The 20,712-nt window shown below is 38.5% G+C and overlaps 1 protein-coding gene across 1 annotated transcript in view; it reads right to left on the bottom strand.

Annotated features, from left to right (window-relative positions):
- The window catches only part of Magi2 (membrane associated guanylate kinase, WW and PDZ domain containing 2), a 1,438,642-nt gene that overhangs the window by 993,131 nt on the left and 424,799 nt on the right, over nucleotides 1–20,712 (bottom strand).

Genomic DNA, 20,712 nt, shown 5'->3' with positions numbered 1-20,712 from the left:
TTTAGTACAAAGGCAGGGCTGTGTCTAAGGCACATGGAGAGTGTAAGCCCCTCTTTCAAACTTTGTAAAGACCCATCTTTGTATTCTAAAGCAGTAGAGTCCATTCTCAACAGAACCCTAAGGAAGCTTTTGAATTTAACATCAAAGTAAACTTAAGAATGCCAAGGAAAGAATGAATGAAAGTCTTTCTATTGCAAATGACGAAAGTGATGCTGTCCCTGAGTGTTAGTAGTTTTAGGTCAAAGATGTGGTCGAAAATGAATGAACCGTAAGAAGGTGAAACACAAGGGCTATCTATGGATAAAACTCAAAATGCTAGTCACTGAAACTTCGTGCCTAGGAGTAAAGTTCTTTGTGTTTCTCAGGAGAGTGCTTTGTCCTTTTGATTATTTGAACAACCAGATTAAGAAGGAAAGCAAGATGCTGCTTGGATGTGATGGTTGGACACTTGGCACAGTCCTAAAGGACACGAGTCACACCAACTTCTATGATTGAACCCAGACACTCTTCTCAAATTTGAGATAGAAATGCACATGTAGTGGTTTGTATAAGGCACTGGGTGCCAGAGCCCTTTATTTATGACCTGACTATTGACCCATTTTTATCTCTTCTCAGAGAAAACTACATCTAGAATGACACATGCCTTATGAATAACTATAACATAATTTGAGACCAGTTCATTCAACAGAATGGTAGTGGTGGACATGGGATGCGGGGGTAGACAGTGAGAACCAGAGTGTGACTTATTCTGTTTCTATTCATTACTTGCTTCAGGATAAGTGAATATGTTACACTTTGCCCTAATTTTATTTTTATTTTTTTCAATCCTATTACACATAGGATGCTGAAACAGGATGATGCAACTAAGTGTGTTTATATTTTAATTAAAAACCTGCATGGTATTGGCACAAAGACAGACAGGTTAATCAAGAGAATAGAATTGAAGACCCAGAAACAAACCACACAGCTTTGGACACTTGATTTTTGACAAGGAATCCAAAAATATAATGGAAAAAAAAAGAAAGCATCTTCAACAAATGGACTGGTCTAACTGGCAGTCAGCACATAGAAAAAATGAAAATAGATTCATATTTGTCCCCTTAACAAAGCTCAAGTCCCAGTGAATCAAGATATAACATATCTTGATATATTATATATAACTCAACATATAACTGGATATAGTGAATCTAATAGAAGAGAAAGTGGAGAAGAGTCTTGAATCCATTGGTACCAGGGTCAGGGTGTGAGGACTGTGGGGGATGTGGGGGAATTCCCTAAACAGAACTCCAATGGCTCAGGCTCTAAGATCAAGAATTAATAAATGGGAACTCACAGAACTGAAAAGCTTCTATAAGGCAAAAAAACATAGTCAATAGGACAAATCATCAACCTACAGATTGGGAAAAATAACTTCGATAATTCCACATCTGAAAGAGGGCTAATATCCAAAATATATAAAGAACACAAGAAGCTAACCTCCACAAAAACAAACAATTCTATCAAATATGGCATATTGAGCTAAATGGAGAATTCACAACAAAGGTATCTCGAATGGCAAGGAAGCACTTAAAGAAATATTCAAAGTCCTTAGTGACCAGGGAAATGCAAGTCGAAATGACTCTGAGATTCCACCTTATACCAATAAGAATGGCTAAGATAAAAAACTGAGGTGACAACAGATGCTGGTGAGGATGTGGAGAAAGAGAAACACTCCTCCATTGCTGGTGAGATTGCAAACTGGTACAACCACTCTGGAAATCAATCTGGAGATTCCTTAGTAAACTGGAAACAGATCTACCTGAGGACCCAGCTATACCACTCTTGGGCATATACCCAAAAGATGCCCCACCATACCACAGGAGCAGTGCTCTACTGTGTTCATAGTGACCTTATCTGTGATAGCCAGAAGTTGGAAACAACCCAGATGTCCCTCAACTGAAGAATGGATGCAGAGAATGTGACTAAGAATGAGAACATAATTGAGTTTTGCAGGCAAATGGATGGAACTAGAAAACATCATCCTGAGTGTGGTAACTCAGATACAAAGTCCTGCATGGAATTTACTCACTAATAAGTGGATATTAGCCAAAAAGTACATAATACTGTCTTAGAGTTTCTATTCCTGCACAAACATCATGACCAAGAAGCAAGTTGGGGAGGAAAGTGTTTATTCAGCTCACACTTCCATGTTGCTGAGGAACTGAGGACTGCAACTCAAGCAGATCAGAAAGCAGGGCCTCATGCAGAGGCCACAGAGACAGGTTACTTATTGGCTTGCTTCCCCTGCCTAGCTCAGCATGCTTTCTTATAGAACCTAGGACCACCAGCCCTGGGATGATATGACCCACCATGGGGTGGGCTCTCCCTCCCCTTGATCAATAATTGAAGAAATGCCTCACAGCTGAATCTCATGGAGGCATTTCCTCAACTGAGGCTCCTTTCTTTGTGACAATTCCAACTTATGTCAAGTTGACACACAAAACAAGCCAATACAAATATCTAGGATATCATTCACAGAACTCAAGGTTAACAGGGGGAAGGGCCCAAATGAGGATGCTTCAATCCTATTTGGCAGGGAGGAGAAAGCAATCACAGGAAGCAGAGGGAGGGGAGCGATTTGGGTGGAAGAGGAGTAGAGGAGGGGAAAAGGGGAACATGATCATGTATAGGGGCAGGGAACAGGAAAGAAGCTGTGAGGGCCAGCAGAATGAATTGAAATATTCATTCCACCTCAGAGGTGGGAGCAACCTCTAGAAAGTACCAGAGACCTGGGATTTGAGAGAGTCTCAGACCTTAGATGAAATGCCCAACAGCGGCAAGAGGGAGCTTGCAGAGTCCACCTCCAGTAGAAAGGGAAGGCATCAAGTGGAGGAATGGAGTTGCCATCCCACAGACAAAAATTTTGACCCAGAATTGTTTCTGTCTAAGAGAACTGCAGGAACAAATATGGAGAAGATTTGAGAGAAACTGGCCCATCTCAGGGGAGGTTCCAAAGCCTGACACTATTACTGATGCTGTGGGTGCTTACAGACAGGAGCCTAGCATGGCTGTGCTCTGAGAGGTTCAACAAGCAGGTGATTGAGACAGATGCAGATACTTACACGCAACCAATGGACTTAAGTCAGTGAACCCCGTGGTTGAATTAGGGAAAGGCTGGAAGAAGCTGAGGAGGAGGAGGGCTACCCCATAGGAACATCAGCAGTTTCAATTGACCTGGATCTCTGAGATCTTCAGACACTGAGTCACCAACCCAGCAACATACAGGAGCTTGTCTGAGGCCCCCAACACATATACAGCAGAGTACTATGTGGTCTGGCCTCAGTAGGAAAAGGTACACCTCACCCTGGAGAGACTTGAGGTCCCAGGGAGTGAGAATGCCTGAGGGAAACATCCTCTTGGAAGCAGGGCAGAGGAGGAGTGGGATGAGGAACTGTGGGAGGGCAGACCAGGAGTGGGGGGGTCATCGTTATACTGTAAAAAAAAAAGTAATTAAGAAAGAGAGGGGGAGGGAGGAATGGATAAAGAGAGAAAGAAAGAGAGAAAGAAAGAGAGAAAGAAAGAGAGAGAAAGAAAGAAAGACAGACAGAAAGAAAGAAAGAAAGAAGGAGAAGGAAGGAAAGAAAGAAAGAAAGAAAGAAAGAAAGAAAGAAAGAAAGAAAGAAAGAAAGAAAGAAAGGCTTCCTCTTACAGCATATGGGACCAAATACAGAGACATACAGCTAGAAGTTACACAAAAGAAAGACCTTTGACAGCCATCCATAAATGGGATATCCCCATCCAATCCCTCCTCAGAACTCAGCAAACCCTCATGGAAGCAGAGGCAGAAGGATATAAGAATCAGAGGGCATGGAGGACACCAGGAACACAAGGGCCTCCAAATCAACCTGATAAAAGTTCTTAGGAACTCTTAAAAGACTGAGTAGCCAGACAGGGACAGCACAGTCTGCACCAGATCCTTGGTGTTTGTATTATGGCCTTTATTTTGCTGTTTTTATAGAATTAATGAGTATGAACACACATGGATCTGTGATTCCTGTGATTCCTTTTCATTCTGTTTAATTGTTTTGCCCAATTTCTATGTGTCAATTTCTTTTCTATCCTATCCTATTTCATTCCATTCTATTCTTATCCCATAGAAATCTGTTTTCTAAAGAGAGAAATAAAGAGAGTAGACTTAAATGGAAGGGGGTGAAAAGAGGAACTGGGAAGAGTAGAAAGAGGAGAAACAGTAATTAGAATATAGTATGTGAGGAAAATCCATTTTTAATAAAAGAAAAATAAATATGCCAGTGTTCTCTTTATTGTTTAGAGCTAACACGATTTCTAGATTTCTCCTCTATTTGATAGTAACCATGAAATCCCTATCCATATTGCAATGTAAAATCATCTTACACTTGTCTGTCTTGTCTTGTCCTGGATATTTTCTTTGCATTTCAAATTTTATCCCCTTTCCTGTCCTCCCAGCCCCTGCTTTCATGAGGGTGCTCCCCTACACACTCACCAACACATCCACACACCCACTCACCCACTCCCTCCTGGCTCCCTGGCCTGGCATTCCCCTATATTAGGGCATCAAGCTTTCATGAGACCAAGGGTTGCTCCTCCCATTGATGACCGACAACTTACTGAAGCACCCACACTTTTGTCTTTCTTCTTAAGCTTCATGTGGTCTCTAAATTTTATTTTGGGTATTCCAAGCTTTTGGGCTAATATCCAATTATCAGTGAGCATATACCTTAAGTGTTTTTTTTTTATCATTGAGATACCTCATTCAGGATGTTATTTTCTAGTTCCATCCATTTGCTTAAGTATTTCATGAAGTCATTGTTTTTACTAGCTGAGTAAAAACATTCCATTGTGTAGATGTACCACATTTTCTGTATCCATTCCTCTGTTGAAGGGCATCTGGGTTCTTTCAGCTTCTGGCTATTATAAATAAGTCTGCTATGAACATAGTGGAGCATGTGTCCTGCTATATGTTGGAGCATTTTTTGCTATATGTCCAGGAGTGGTATAAGTGGGTCCTCAGATAGTGCTATGTCCAATTTTCTGAAAAACTGCCAGACTGATTTCAACAGTGGTTGTACAAGCTTGCAATCCCACTAATAATGGAGGAGTGTTTCTCTTTCTCCACATCCTTTCCAGCATCTGCTGTTACTTGAGTTTTTTATGTTAGCCGTTCTGACTCATGTGAGGTAGAATCTCAGGGTTGTTTCGATTCGCATTTCCCTGATGACTAAGAATGTTGAACATTTCTTTAGGTGCTTCGTGGCCATTCAATATTCCTCAGTTGAGAATTCTTTGTTCAGCTCTGCATGCCATTTTTAATGGGGATATTTGACTCTCTGGAGTATAACTTCTTGAGTTCTTTGTATATTTTGGATATTAGCCCGCTATCAGATGTAGGATCGTTAAAGATCTTTTCTCAATCTGTTGGTTGCCGTTTTGTCCTAATGACAGTGTCCTTTGCCTTACAGAAGATTTGCAATTTTATGAGGTCCCCTTTGTTGTTTCTTAATCTTAAACCATAAGCCATTAGTGTTTTGTTCAGGAAAATAACCCCGGTGCCCACGTGTTTGATGTTCTTCCCCACTTTCTCTTCTATTAGTTTGAGTGTATCTGGTTTGATGTGGAGGTCCTTGATCCACTTGGACTTTAGCTGTGTGCAAGGTTATAAGAATGTGTCAGTTTGTATTTTTCTACATGCTGACCTCCAGGTGAACTAGGACCATTTGTTGAAAATGCTGTCTTTTTTCCTTTGATGGTTTTAGCTCCTTTATCAAAGATCAAGTGACCATAGGTGTGTGAGTTAATTTCTGGGTCTTCAATTATATTACACAGATCTAACACTCTGTCTCTGTACCATACAGTTTTTTTTTTTATCAGAATTGCTTTGAATACAGCTTGAGGTCAAGGATGGTGATTCTCCTGGAGGATATTTTATTAAGAATAGTTTTTGCTATCCTGCGTTTTTTCTCATTCCAAATGAATTTGCAAATTTCTCTTTCAAACTCTGTGAAGAGTTAAGATTGATGTGGATTGCATTGAATCTATAGATTGCTTTCAGCAAGATGGCCATTTTTGCTATATATTAATCTTGCCAATCCATGAGCATGGGAGATCTTTACATCGTCTGAGATATTCTTCAATTTCTTTCTTCAGAGACTTGAAGTCCTAGTCATACAGATCTTTCATTTGCTGTGTTAGAGTCACACCAAGGTATTTCATGTTATTTGTGGCTATTGTGAAGGCTGTCATTTCCCTAAATTTCTTTCTTAGTCTTTTTACTCTGTGAGTAGAGGAAGCTACTTATTTGTTTGAATTAATTTTATAACCAGCCATCTTGCTGAAGTTGTTTGTCAGGTTTAGGGATTCTCTGGTGAAATTTTGGGGGTCACTTAAGGATAATAACCTATCATCTGCAAATGATGACATTTTGACTTCTTCCTTTCCAATTTGTATTCCTTTGACCTCTTTTGTTGTCTAATTGTTCTGGTTAGGACTTGGAGTATTATATTGAATAGGTAGGGAGAGAGTGGGCAGCCTTGTCTAGCCCCTGATTTTAGTGGGATTGCTTCAAGTTTCTCTCCATTAAGTTTGATGTTGGCTACTGGTTTGCTCTATATTGCTTTTGCTATTTTTACATATGGGCCTTGAATTCCTGACCTTTCTAAGACCTTTAACATGATGTCATGTTGAATTTTGTCAAATGCTTTCTCAGCATCTAATGAAAGATGAGTATGTGTTTTTTTTTCTTTTGAGTTTGTTTATATGGTGGATTAAGTTGGATTTTCGTATATTGAACCATTCCTGTATCCCTGGGATGAAGCCAACTTGATCATAATGGATGATCATTTCGGTGTGCTCTTGGATTCAGTTTGAGAGAATTTTATTGAGTATTTTTGCATTGATATTCATGAAGGAAATTGGTCTGAACTTCTCTTTTTTGTTGGGTCTTTGTGTGGGTTATGTATAATTGTAATTGTTGCTTCAAAGAACAAATAAGGTAGTGTTTCTTCTATTTCTATTTTGTGGAATAGTTTGAAGAATATTGGTATTAGATATTCTATGAAGGTCAGATAGAATTCTTCACTAAACCCATCTGTTCGTGGACTTTTTTTGGTTGGTAGACTTTTTAATGACTACTTTTATTTCTTTGCAAGATATGGGACTGATTAGATGGTGTATCTGATCCTGATTTAACTTTGGTACCTTGTGTAAGTGTCTAGAATATTGTCCATTTCATCCAGGATTTCCAGTTTTCTTGAGTCTAGGCTTTTATAGTAGGATCTGATAATTTTTTGAATTTCCTCAGTTTTTGTTATGTCTGTCTTTGCATTTCTGATTTTGTTAATTTGGATACCCTCTCTGTGTCCTCTCATTAGTTTGGCTAAGGGTTTATCTATCTTGTTGATTTTCTCAAAGAACCAACTTTTGGTTCTGTTGATTCTTTCTATGGTCCTTTTTGTTTCTACTTGGTTGATTTCAGCTCTGAGTTTGATTATTTCCTGCCTTCTTCTCCTCCTGGATGCATTTGCTTCTTTTTGGCTTTCATAGTCTTTTGGTTGGATATTTTCTCTCCTTGGAGCATCCCCAGTATCACCCACCCCTAAATGCTCCATAAAATCTAATGGTCACTTCATAATTTTTCTTTGGGACAGTGGTTCCTGCTCACATTATATCTTATCTCCTTTTCCTATTAGTCTCTAATGTCATTTTCTGTATAATCTACTTAACTATGCCTATCAAATGTAGCAGAAATCATACTTATTTTTATAGAATTTGTATAACCAAAGACTCAAAATATTAATATACTTCAGTATTTTTAGTACTATGAAGCCAGATTTTGCCAAGTAAAACTATATTCAACCTATGTCATAAGTAATGTTAGCTAGACAACGAGGCTAAGAGGAACAGAAAACTTTGCCTGCAATTCACAAGATTGTTAATCTATCAATCATATAATCGTTTTCTAAGGAATAAAACTATACTGTATGGCTATATAAATAAAATTACATTTCTACACACAGATTATAATTTGACATTTACATAAACGTTTGTAGAAACGCCTTTTATATAAGTAAGCTATAATTATTCAATGCAAATTTATAAAAATAAAAACCTATATGTACATAGAATGTCAACAGCTGCTACATCTAAGCATTATTTAAACAATTAATGTAAATTACATTTTGAGGGTACATTGAGAATTGAAGCCAGGACTGGTTAGACAAGTACTCTTTCCTTAAATTCATCCAAAATATACATATACTTATACATAAGCATACACATAGATATAGATGTGTAAAATTTCCAGGCACATGTCTATCCACTAAAAAAATCAGTTTTTTATTGTAACATGGAAAAAATCTTTAATTGGTCTTCAAAAACATTCAAGTGATATTGCAGAATTAGGTAGAGTTTGCAGTAAGATATCTACATTTCATTCTTTTTGGGTTGCAGAAATCCATTATGAGTCCCATTTCCCTCCTTTGCAAAGGCAGCCATTAAAATGAAGGTCAATTCAGAGTGGCATATTAGAATACCATGGATTTTCTGGATGACTTGCACAGAAATCATAACTTCCCTCATTCATAAAGACTGAAATGCCAAAGTAAAAATGACCACAGCTACATTGTCCTGTTTTATTTTCTGGTTTGCATGTTGTCCCCCTGCCACTGGCTTATTGCATGTTCACAGAGAAATCATCCCTCCAGAGAGCCTCACCCTTGCAGTCAGACCCCTGCCTCTTAAAACAATCAGGTTGGAAGTTAAGCTTTCAACACATGAATTTGAGCACATGAAGTACTAAGTTTAGAACAGTAGGCAGAGCACAAGTGAGCGCTAGATCTAAAATTTTGGCTTCCATATAAAATACTTACAGAAAGTATTTTAAAGTTTGGGGAAGTTTAGTCATAAAAGGACTAAATTATTTTATCTATTTGTAATAATTTAGAGAGAGTTATAAAAATCAGTGTTGAACAGAATCCCTCAAATACTGGTTTTTATATTCTGAATCTTCCAGGAAATTCAGAACATTGGCAGAAAGTTGATTTGAGAAAAGGTCTTTGTCAAATCAGAAGCCAAATATCCAGGCAGAGTGTTTTTCGGGAATTGGAAGAGAAGGTATATCTCCCCCAGTGCCTAATGGTATTTCCACAAGTAACGGCAAAATGGCTCTTGTTATTTCACTGGTTGCTGTGAATATCAAAATAAACAATAGGAACATGCTATAAAGTTGTTTTGTTAATTTCCTTTTTTTGAAAATAGTTTCTGTTTAACTTACCTCAGTGGGAGAGTCAAATTATAGAAAAGTTGATGAGTCTTTTAATATCCTCAGTCAAAAAGAGGAGTGACAGTCATATGTACCCAATCTGTTGGATCTCTGGACCTTTTCACATAGAAAGTTACATGTCTGATTTCTGTCATCTAGAAGAGCATCTTCCTGCCTGGTGGCTAGCAGGCTATATCTCGTCATTAAATGTATTACTAGCCATGCCATAAGTCACCAGCTAGAAAAGTGTTCAAGAAATAGTTTCTTTTTCCTCTTTTAAATAGAAAAACATATCCCAGAGTTATTTGATTCATTGAACATGACTTGTTTAATTATGTTTTCTTAACTGAAAACATTTTGTTATATACTGATGTGAACTACATTTTTTTTACTCATATTAATGTCTCTTTTAAAAAGTCCAACCTTAGCTCTTTTGTGATATCTTTTCTTCAAAACTATGGAGTGTGATATTTTGTATAAGAAATACAATAATAAGAAAAGCAAAATACTTCTATCAGTTGTAGATCATTAGGAGATTCAAAAAGAAAGAGAATAATTGTTATTCAGAAAAACACGGCATGGATAAACATAAGTGGTTTATGACATTCTCCTCTTCCCATGAAAATGACTTTTTATCATTTTCTTCCCCTTCTATTGTAGCAATGCAACATTGTTATTGAATTTCATTTTTCATTGTTAGCCTTGTACTAAGTAAAATTAGAGATGTTGCTATGGTCATGAATATTGGCTCTCATAGAGGAGAGAAAAGAATTCTTGGTAAATATGAGGCATTGTACTAGGTGATGTGTATGAATTATATACTATTTCACTTGGATTCATTGGATGACTGGAATACTGGAAACAAACTACAGTGTGCCTAGACTTTTTCAAAGTATCCCAATATGATCAATCCATCTGAGACTTGGGTATTATTCCATAACTCCCAGCAGACATCGATCCAGCATCCTGAGAGAGAAGCATGTGAGGATGTAAATTGACCAAAGAATCTACTTCAAATCCAGTCCAAATTTCTAAACCAGGGATGTCCTAAATCTAAAGTAGAAAAAATAAGCTACTGGGATAGTAGAACTAGACTTGAAATAATAAATTCTGTAACTCTCAAAGCTTGGCTCTTTTTTTCCCCCCATAAAATATTTAGTAAGATGACTTTCATGAGAGAAAAATCATCTCATGAAACATCTTCTAAAACATGTAGATAATTCAGTAGACAAGAACATATTTCCTTTAGAGTCTTGGTTTACTGACTGTATTTTTTCTAAAGTTTGAGTTAAAAGAAAATCAGAAAAGATAAAAATAATCACTATTTTTGGTCTTTGAAAATCCAGTGTAAGAATTTATACATATGAGCAAAGCTCTGTAATAACTTCATTCAAAACCCTAAATTTGGACATGCCAGTGCAGTTTAAAATGTGACTTTTAAAAGCATATTTCAGTCTGTGTAAGCAAGTTATTATCTCTGAGTCAACTACAAATGTTTGTTATTAAATCTGAGAATCTTATATGTAAAATATGTGGAGATTTATAGAACCAGGGCTCAAAATATAACAAAATTTAATGTGTCACGTTAACCACTAAGCAAGACGAATCCTCCCATTAGAAAAAGAAATACTTTATTTTTTGTGAGCTCATAGCACCTCAGAGATTACCAAATAGAATACAATAGATGGTCCGCTTCAAATGGCTCTGGGCTAAAAAGTATGATGTCATCCACCGTTTGATTCAAATCAACTGAAAAGGAACCAGAGCTTCCTTTGAAATCCACTTACAATGAGAATACCAAAAAAATTCCTTTCAAGACATCTTCTATGGACACAGTAACATTACCACCATGGGCTCTGTCGGGATGGGTCAGTTTTAATGAAGCAATGGCAATTGTCAACTCATGATTTCAGCTGCCAAAAGTCAGACTTCAAATCCTGAGAGACACATTCCAAAAGGTTTATTCTGAAATGAGGACTGGTTCTTCCCATGGAAATAATGTGTATTATAATTGTGTTCTTGGCCCATACTGGTCTTGTAATGAGTTGGGCACCTGAAGTACATTGTTCATGGAATGTCAGAAGCACAGTGTGTGCATAACAATGTTTCTAAGAGGAGTGGTGCTGGGGCGGGCCGGTACAGTATAATGGCCAAGGTTCCAAGCCAGACAAACACATCTGAAAATCTCAAAGCCTCCTCTCACGGCAGAATGAAGCAATTCCAGATCTGAACCCGGCTGCTTTCCATTGCAGTAGAAGATTCTAGGATGAGAACAGGGTTACATAGGCATGTAGAAGGTGGATAGGAGGGACAGTCTATTAGCTAGATTGATTTGCCTTCATCCTTGATGATGACTGTGGGGCAATGAACACCGTTAATTTGTCTTCTTATGAGCCTACATCCCAGAACCGCTTTTTCTTATGTGCGCTTTGGCTCTCAATTTATTCTTGTATCCCTGACTTCAGTTTATCCTGCTGCAATAGCTTTATTTCATTATAAAATACGCTTCAAACTTTTTCTCCACTCCCTGTCTTGTAAGCAACCATAACTTATTTTGTGCTTGCTTCCTTTGGCATTCTTGAAAATATGTCACTATTCATAAAATTTCAACAATAATCTGAACTATCTTTTGTTACAATTATTCTTTTTCCAAGCACTACCCTTTTATCATATTGATCCAACTCCCTATACATAATTAACTACAAATCATGGAAGTAAGACAGATAAGGGCAGGTGTAGTCAGCAGGACATAGTGGAGGCGTGAAACTTCCAAGGGTGGTGTGGTAGACTTATTTTCATACTTTTACAAGAATCAGACACATAGTCAATGGACCATGCCATTTAAAGAATGTTTTTGTGCATATAGAGCAGGTGCCTGTGTTAAGAAAGCAGAAGTTGGGAGAAATGGAAAGTAAGAAATTAGTCACCGAAGTGCTACTAAAGTAAAACCGAGTGGAGGCGGAGGACAGGGAAGATCTCTTCACCCGTTTTAGTCATTTAAGTTCTGATTGCTCTTATCTTTGAAGGACAAGCCATCAATCTGATAGGTGAGAAGCACAAATTGGATTTGAAAGACTAAAACTACACCAAGTCAGAGACTGGGGCTGAAAAGAAAGAAGGGGATAAGACTTCAAGTACTGAAGCTGGACAAGAAAATTGTATCTGTTGCTAACTGGGCTGAAAATGCTGTGTCCTCAATTGGCTAGGCGTGAAGTAGATGAGCCAAGCCCCAAGTGGTCAAAACACTGTGAAAACAAGCTATACAGCACTGGACTACAGAAGTGCAGGCTGACAGGAACCAGATGTAGATCTCTCCTGAGAGACACAGCCAGAATATGGCAAATACATAGGCGAATGCCAGCAGCAAGCCATTGAACTGAGAACAGGACCCCCGTTGAAGGAATCAGAGAAAGGACTGAAAAAGCTGAAGGGGCTTGAGACCCCATATGAACAACAATGCCAACCAACCAGAGCTTCCAGGGACTAAGCCACTACCCAAAGACTATGAATGGACTGACCCTGGGCCCAACTGCATAGGTAGTAATGAATAGTAAGGGCACCAGTGGAAGGGGAAGCCCTTGGTCCTGCCAAGACTGAACCCCCAGTGAACAGGATTGTTGGGGGGAGGGCAGTAATGGAGGGAGGATGGGGAGGGGAACACACATAGCGAAGGGGAGGGGAAGGAGTTAGGGGGTTGTTTGCTTGGAAACCTGGAAAGGGAATAACAATTGAAATGTAAATAAGAAATATCCAATTTAATAAAGATGGGGAAAAAAAAGAAATAACTTCATCCAACTACTGTAACAGAAGCTATTGTGCAGTTGCCCATAGAGAAGCTAAATAGACTGCAGCTTCATATCAGTGGTGGTGACAGAGTTAGCACTCCGCCATGGTGAAGTTGTTCTCATGAATGTGAGAACAAAGAGAGCTTAGTGCAATCAATGCTCTCGAGACACCCAAGAGATAAAAGGGTTAAAGGCTGGCCACATGACTGGCAGCCAGCGTTAAAACTAGAGTCAGAGATAGAAAGTGAAGTGCTTCGTTCACTCTTCATTGGCTGTACAGTGATGTGCAGATCAAGAACAGAGACAGTCATTTCTCTAGTTGGACCAGAGGACATGCAGACAGTGTATGCATCCTCCATTGGCTTGGCTCATGATAGCCCAGAGAGTTAGTAAATCTCAGCACCTTAGCTTTTATCAAGTTTCTACCACAGGCCTGTAAAATCTCTTGCCAAAGGAAACAACATTTTTTTTACCTCTCAGAAACACCTCCCAACCCTTGGCAGTTTCCTGCCGCTTTCCCTCAGTTTCCCACGTTTCTAGAACAATTCCAAAAGATCCTGATTCTGCTTTGTTAGAGTCCATGACTTTCCTTTTCTCTAGTGCACCACAATGAACTTGGAGACACTAATTCAGATCAGTCGGAGGAAGTTGAGTGTCCAGCGTCTTAGGTCCTTGTGTCATGCACAATTTGAGTCTCAAAAGGTTTTATCAGTCTTGAAATCTCTGTGTCATTATATAGCCTAGGGTCCAGATGGGTATTAGATAAAATCTAGAAGTGTATAGCTTAGCTAGAAAGGTCTCAACTGTAGATCCCTTACATGCTAACATAATATCCACCATAAAAAAAGCATTTTCCTCCCTTGATGTAGCTTACTTACCTCATATTCCTACTAATGTAATTGGTAAATGTATTGATTTATGACTTTCTTTCATTTCATGAATGCAAAAGTCCTTTATGGTAGCATGTGTTATTTAACGTAACAAGGCTTAGATCCCAAGCCAATGTCACTCACCATTAGGTACAGATTAAATTGTGTTATTAATATTTTATGTTAGGGTTATAGTTGTCTACTGGCAATGGAAGGTTTTGAGTCATACTGGGTCATTGAGAAAGGAGAATTTGTTTAAATGGGTATGGCAACGTGACCAGTCATAGGATTTGTCTCTTTTGCTTTATTTGGCTGTATTTGAACACACTTCCAATGTGGGAACAGAACAAGAAAACAGGTTCAAACAAGTTGAGTTACTGTGCATCCTTAAGTGCTTAATTACAGATGGAGTGGGAGGCAGAAGCGGAGATGACTACTGATGGGAGTGGCCTGCTCTGGCCTGTCCTATCCATGGTATTTGTATAACCTTAAGAGGCAGGCATCGAGGAGACAGACACTGAAGTCAAAATCCTTGTTGGTAGGAATGAGATTCTCCAAAATTCATTTTAAGAAGTTGCATTTCAATTCAGATGACTAGTTTATTTATATACAACATTGTAGGACAACTTGTGTGCAAACATTACTGGCAGAAGGCCATGATTAAATGGCAAAAGCTTAGAATACTGATGGGGAACCTGTCACTGATTACTTTCACAAGCCGTTCCCAGAAAGCATCGAGCAAGTTCAATAAATCATCCCTTCCCCTTTCCCTCATTTTTATTCTTCTGAACAACCATTACCGTATCAGCATGCTAAGGAGTTGGAGATAACAATCATATGCTTCATGGACGTGATCTAAATCATCAAAGGTCGGCTATGAATCCATCCCAGGCTCTCAGGATGTTTCATGTTAGCTGTGAGCATTTTACTTGGTTCATATCTCTGCTCCAGTATCACTGCCCATGAACTCTGAATTCATGACCCATCAGTTTTTGTCATCCTCTTCCAGCGTGACTATATGTTTTATGTGTTTGCATCTGTTCCGCCACAGTGAAGGTTCTGTGAGCTTTTTACATTTTCTGTGTGATATTTTCAATTTGGAGAATTTAAAAAATAAAGTTGTAGATAGCAGATGTATGTTGACTATCATCTACCATTTATAGCAAAATTTGAAATACAATAAACTGAACTTTAGATGATCATGTACTTTTTAGTTTCAAATAAGCTAAAAAATTGTGCTTTAATTATAGACTGCTTTATTATTAACAGATGAAATTAAATATGTGTTTTAGTTCAGGAAACCAGATTCAGTCATAATTTTGCTTTATAAAGATACATTTAATGAAGACATAAATTTGACCTCAAGATGCCACCAATTAGCAATTCCAATTGAAACATGAAAGGTTGACATAAATTATAATATTTACTAATTGCCCTTTATAGAGTTTATTTAACATTACAATGTAGAAAATTTTATATTTTGAGATATAATGAGACATATTATAGTTTTATGGCATTGCTGGTCTATTTTGTTCTTCCATCTATTTAATTTATTTAATTAAATTATTTAATTATTAATCTATTTAATTGACTGCTTCCTAAAATTTAGACCTCTCTCTCACATAACTTCATGTGAGTGCACATAAGAACTAGGTAGCATGTGATATAATTTTAGAGCAGTAAATGCACCAAACAAATCATAAGCATGTATGAAGCAGAGATTTTTCAACTTTGCCGATCTTTATTAAGACCCAACTATTTGTTTCATTGATTCTTTGCCTTGTTATTCTTCATTCCTACTTCATTTACTTCACCCATAACTTTGTTTACCTCTCCACAAACACTTGTTTTGGGTGTTTGGTGTTTCTATTTTTCTAAAGCCCACAGATATGTTATAGATCTGAGGCGAGAATATCAAACCAAATATACCAGTATCCTTCAAGTGAAATACATTTGAATATACTAAATCAAAATATGAACTTCCTATCTTGTGAATCATGACGAGGAAAATTAGACAAGCAGTGCAAATCCTTATAGTGCATGCAGTGTTATAGGCGTCAAAACAGCTTTTAAGAAACAAAGGTAATTAACTTGGTTTGAACCAGTATAAGACTAACAGGCATATTATCACTTCTGAAGATTTGACTTCATTTATTAGCTATCAACCTAGTCTCAAAAAAATGAAAAAAAATGAGAACATAAAAATGATCCTTTAAATATTATTTTCTATTACAATAAGCCTTCGGCAAAAGATTTTAGTCAAAAGAAAACCTCTAAGAAGAATATCACCTAAAGAAGGCATGCAGTGGTTCTGCCAGACACTTTCTTCATTGGACACAGCCAGACAAGGAACAAACGTACTGACTCTCTAAAGCCTAGAATGGTTACAACTATTCTGACATTCTGAAGGCTCAAACAATGGTTTGCTGCCGTGGTACTGTTCACTACACTAAGGTTACTTAGCGATTATTGATATTTTCCTATAATGTGAATGTAGTTAATAGAAGTAATCTTGGAAATGTATTCTTACTAGCAAGATGAAGAGCATTCAGGGCTTCATGTTGGTTACATCATCAGCGATTCTTCATTGTTAGATAAAGAATGCACAGTCATCTCTGCCAGTGTCTTCCTATGTAAGTAGAATAGTTTTGGATCTCTTAGATCTGACATGCATAATGTGCCAGTAAGTGTTCTTGATACTGTTTACAGACTGAAATGAAGAAACATGTATGTAGAAATTTATATGAATGTCTGATGCATTTAAGTTTTAAATTTAAATAAGACAAACCAATAAAAACCCAGAAGGGCTTTCAAAAAATAATTTACTCTATTAATTCATCATTAATTTTTATTGAAAAATAATATGTTCTGGAAAAATAGTTTTGGAGCACATTGTCATAGTTCTTTCTTATTAGATCTTGGTCCACACCTTACCTAAAGAAGGCATTGCTATCACAATACTATAAAACCCTGAGAGTTTTATGCATTGAGCTTTCATAAGACATGGAAACTGAGGGTGCTGGGTGATAGTCCTACTCCTTCCTGATTCCTTCCTTCTTTCTTTCCTTCCTTCCTTTTTTCTCTCCCTTTCTTCCCTCCCTCCCTTGTCCCCCTTCCTCAGATCCTTCCTCTTTCTATTTTCCCATCCTTCTGTTATTTATAGATATTAATGATTAGTAAACTTTTCTTTTTAATGTAACCTAATAAACATCATGATTAAATCTTATATAGATGTAATATCCTACCTGATATTCAGACAATGGGTAAAGAAAAATGGCTACGTTTTTTACTCATTCAAAACTTCCAACATTCATCCAAAGAACTTTCCTTTCCCTTTCCTTTTCTCAAAGGGCTAGGTTTTGCCACTTTCCATCACATATCATTTTGGCTATTTCTACTTTGAAACCTATATAATTTTTACTTCTTATTGCTTTTTAAAAAATATGGTGGATGGAGGGAGGGAACTGGGTGGGAAAGGGAATGGAGAAGGCAAGATAGGATCAGATATAGGGAGAGCTGGGGAAAGAAGACCAAGAGAGCCAACAGAAAACAGCTGCATGGGTGGCGGGTGGTGGTGGTGGTGGTGGTGGTGGTGGTGGTGGTGGTGGTGGTGGTGATGGTGGTGGTGGTGGTGGTGGTGGTGGTGGTGGTGGTGGTGGGTGGTGGTGGGTGGGTGGGTGGGTGGGTGGTGGTGATGTGGAAGTTGTAGTAGTGTACAACTCTAGAACATGCCAGTTATCTGGGATGAGGGAGGGTCCAGAGAGTTCATGAGGGTGATCCTAGCTGAGTCTCCTTAGCAGTGTGGGATACGGAGCCTGAAATGGCCACCTCCTCTAGGCAGACAGGACTCTCAGTGAAGGCATAAGGACACCAACCCACTGATAAGACCTTTGACCCAAAATTGTCCCTGCCTACAAGAGAGGTAGGGACAAAGATAGAGAAGAGGCTGAGAGGTTGGCCAACCAATGACTGGCTCAACTTGAGATCTGCCTTGTTAAGATATTCACACTCGTGTGGCAGAACAGGCTTTCCTGAGATGGACTGTCTGTAAAGTGGCCAGGGGCCCACTCGAGGAACTCCAGAGCCAGGCCCCTCCCCAAAATCCCTTGTCATAACTGTCACTAAAGTCATCTCCAGCCTCTCACTAGGACCAGCCCCAGGTTTATGCTAATTTTAGGCAAAAAAAAAATCTGAACAAAGGCTACAAATTCCTAAACCTCCTTGAGAAACCCACCTCCCTCTGAGCATGAAAACCCACCAATCCCTGAACAGGAAAACCCACCAATCCCTGAGCTCCCTCAAGCTCAGGACTTGAAACCCCATCAATCCTTACCCTGGAAATCTCTACCTTTGAAAATTCCACCCAAGCAAGAAGCCCTATATAATCACTGAACTTTTTCTGATTCTCCTCTGCTGTCTGTTCCCTCCCAAGAGCATAGGCAATCACTCCTGGCTTTGCCTCTCCTTACTCTGGATCTTCCAATAAATCTCTTTCATGGTGTGACTCTCTCATTGGAAGAAGAAAGAAAAGAAGCATTGAAAAGAAGAATGGAAGAAGCAAAGAGAGGAGCAGGGCTGAGGCTCCTCAGCTCCTTTGCTCAGCTGGGGATACCCTTCCCTTGGATCTGCAACACCTCTACTGAAGGGGCTTCCTCTCAAAGCTGTATGGTTCTTGAGCCTCCGTTGTCTCAGGATGCCCTTTCACTGGGATACCTTCTCCCCTCAGAGCTGTATGGTTCCTGGGCTTCTAAGTTCCAGGACACCTTCTTATCAGAGCAGAAAGGCCAACACATCCCATGAGAAAGAACCAATCATGACGCTATTAATGATATTCCGTTATGCTTGCAGATGGAAGTCCAGCAGAACTGTTCTCTGAAAGGTTCCACCCAGCAGCTGGCTGAAAGATATGAAGAGACCCACAGCTAAACATTAAACAGAGCTCGGGAATTCTTGAGGAATAGTTTAGAGGAATCATTGGAACATGCCCCGCCCCCACAAAGGGAATAAGAACTCTCCAAGAAGACCAGCAGAGTCAATTAACATGAACACTTGGGGGCTCACAGAGACTGAAACACCAAGCAAAGAACATACAAGGACTAAACCTAAGCCCCTGCACATTTGCAACTTGGTCTTCATGTGGTTCCACCAACAACTGAAGCAGGGAGGGGGCTGTTATGGTGCCTCTGTTGCCTGCTTGTTTATCCTGACCCCCCTAACTGGGCTATCTTGTCTGGCATCAGTGGGAGAGGATGCACCTAGTCCTCCAGTGATTTGAGGTGCCAGTGTGGGTTGGTACTCGGTGGAGACCTCCCATTTCTCAGAGATGAACGTAAGGGGGTTGGAGGAAGAGGCCTGTGAGGGGAGACTGGGAGGAAGTGGAGGCAGGCTATCATCAGGATATAAAGTAAGTAAATAAACAAACACATGAAGAAAAATGTGTGGCAAAATGTAGACTCATTACTGGGAGCACAAATCTTCCTATATATACTCTGTAGCAGAAAACTACATCTGAAGTTATAAATGATACATGTAAAGAACTCTTAGGACATTACAGCTAACTTTGCACCTTGGCTCTCTCACTTGTCACGATGGTAGAACGACGTGAAAACATGGCAGAGGCGAGAGTCAACAAATTCAACAGTGACCACACCCACAGTAAGATCACGCTTGGGCTTGAACATGTAGAAAGCAAATGAAAGAGTTCTTCAAAGACAAGGATAACAGCATGGCAACGACCACTGGCTGCCTCCCATGCTCATTTCTAGCAGGGATTCTTAAGTGTAAACTCTAAAGATGAACACTTAGCTTTTCACAGTTCTGCGACCATGCTGCTAGGCATCTTCCAAGGGAAATAGTCACCTTTTCAGGTGTTTCTTGACCCAAACAGAATCGAAAAGCTACAATCCTTATAATAAATTATGTGGTCCTAATATCTCTTCTCTCGAACTATGGTCATTTCTGAAGTTCTATATTCCTATAAAAATGAGTGGCTGCCACATTGAAGTTTGAGCTGACTGGGTCATTTACTGAGTTTTATTTTATGAGACATTTGGAAGGAAAAGAAACAGAAACTTATTAATACTCAACTGTTGCTTGTTCTATATGACTTAGCAGCTATTCCCCAAGGTATCTGACAACCCAGGCTTTATCCATTTAACTACATTCTATCACAAAACACTAACCTGACACTAAATTAACATACATAAAATATTTTAATGGTTTTTCTAAACATAACTATATACATAATCATATAAATTCCAAAAGAGACTTTAAAAATCTAAACTAACTAGTATTCTGGTTCAACCATCATCAAAATATTCAAAGACATATAAAATACTTGATCATGAAACCAAGGTTACATTTATTATTTATTACTAAAAATTGATTTTTAAAATTGAGATGCTTTTTCACCTCTAAAGAACTCCAGTTTTCTACATCCATAGAAAACATTAATTTCATATTCTCAATGTAAGTATATTTGTGAAGCCAGGAATGTAACATAGTCATAAAGAATAAAGCTCTGATTTTGAGCTCTGGTATTGGAAAATTAATATCTAGAAATTATGTTTATAAAGAATATGTGATGATAGGATGGCTCCACAGATGCATAGATGTCATGAAAAGAATCATACTTCAAAGTTTGGCTTTATGAAGAATTTCAAACTTATGACTTTGGTAAGTGACATTTGATGCCTAATCAGTGAATGGAATAATATTAAGCTATTTCAATAAAAATACACATGATGAAATACCGAGATGTTCTGTAGTCACAACAATGCAAAAC

Source organism: Rattus rattus, chromosome 6, assembly GCF_011064425.1.
Source record: "Rattus rattus isolate New Zealand chromosome 6, Rrattus_CSIRO_v1, whole genome shotgun sequence".
Classification (NCBI taxonomy): Eukaryota; Metazoa; Chordata; class Mammalia; order Rodentia; family Muridae; genus Rattus; species Rattus rattus.
This window is presented reverse-complemented; position numbering and strand designations above follow the sequence as displayed.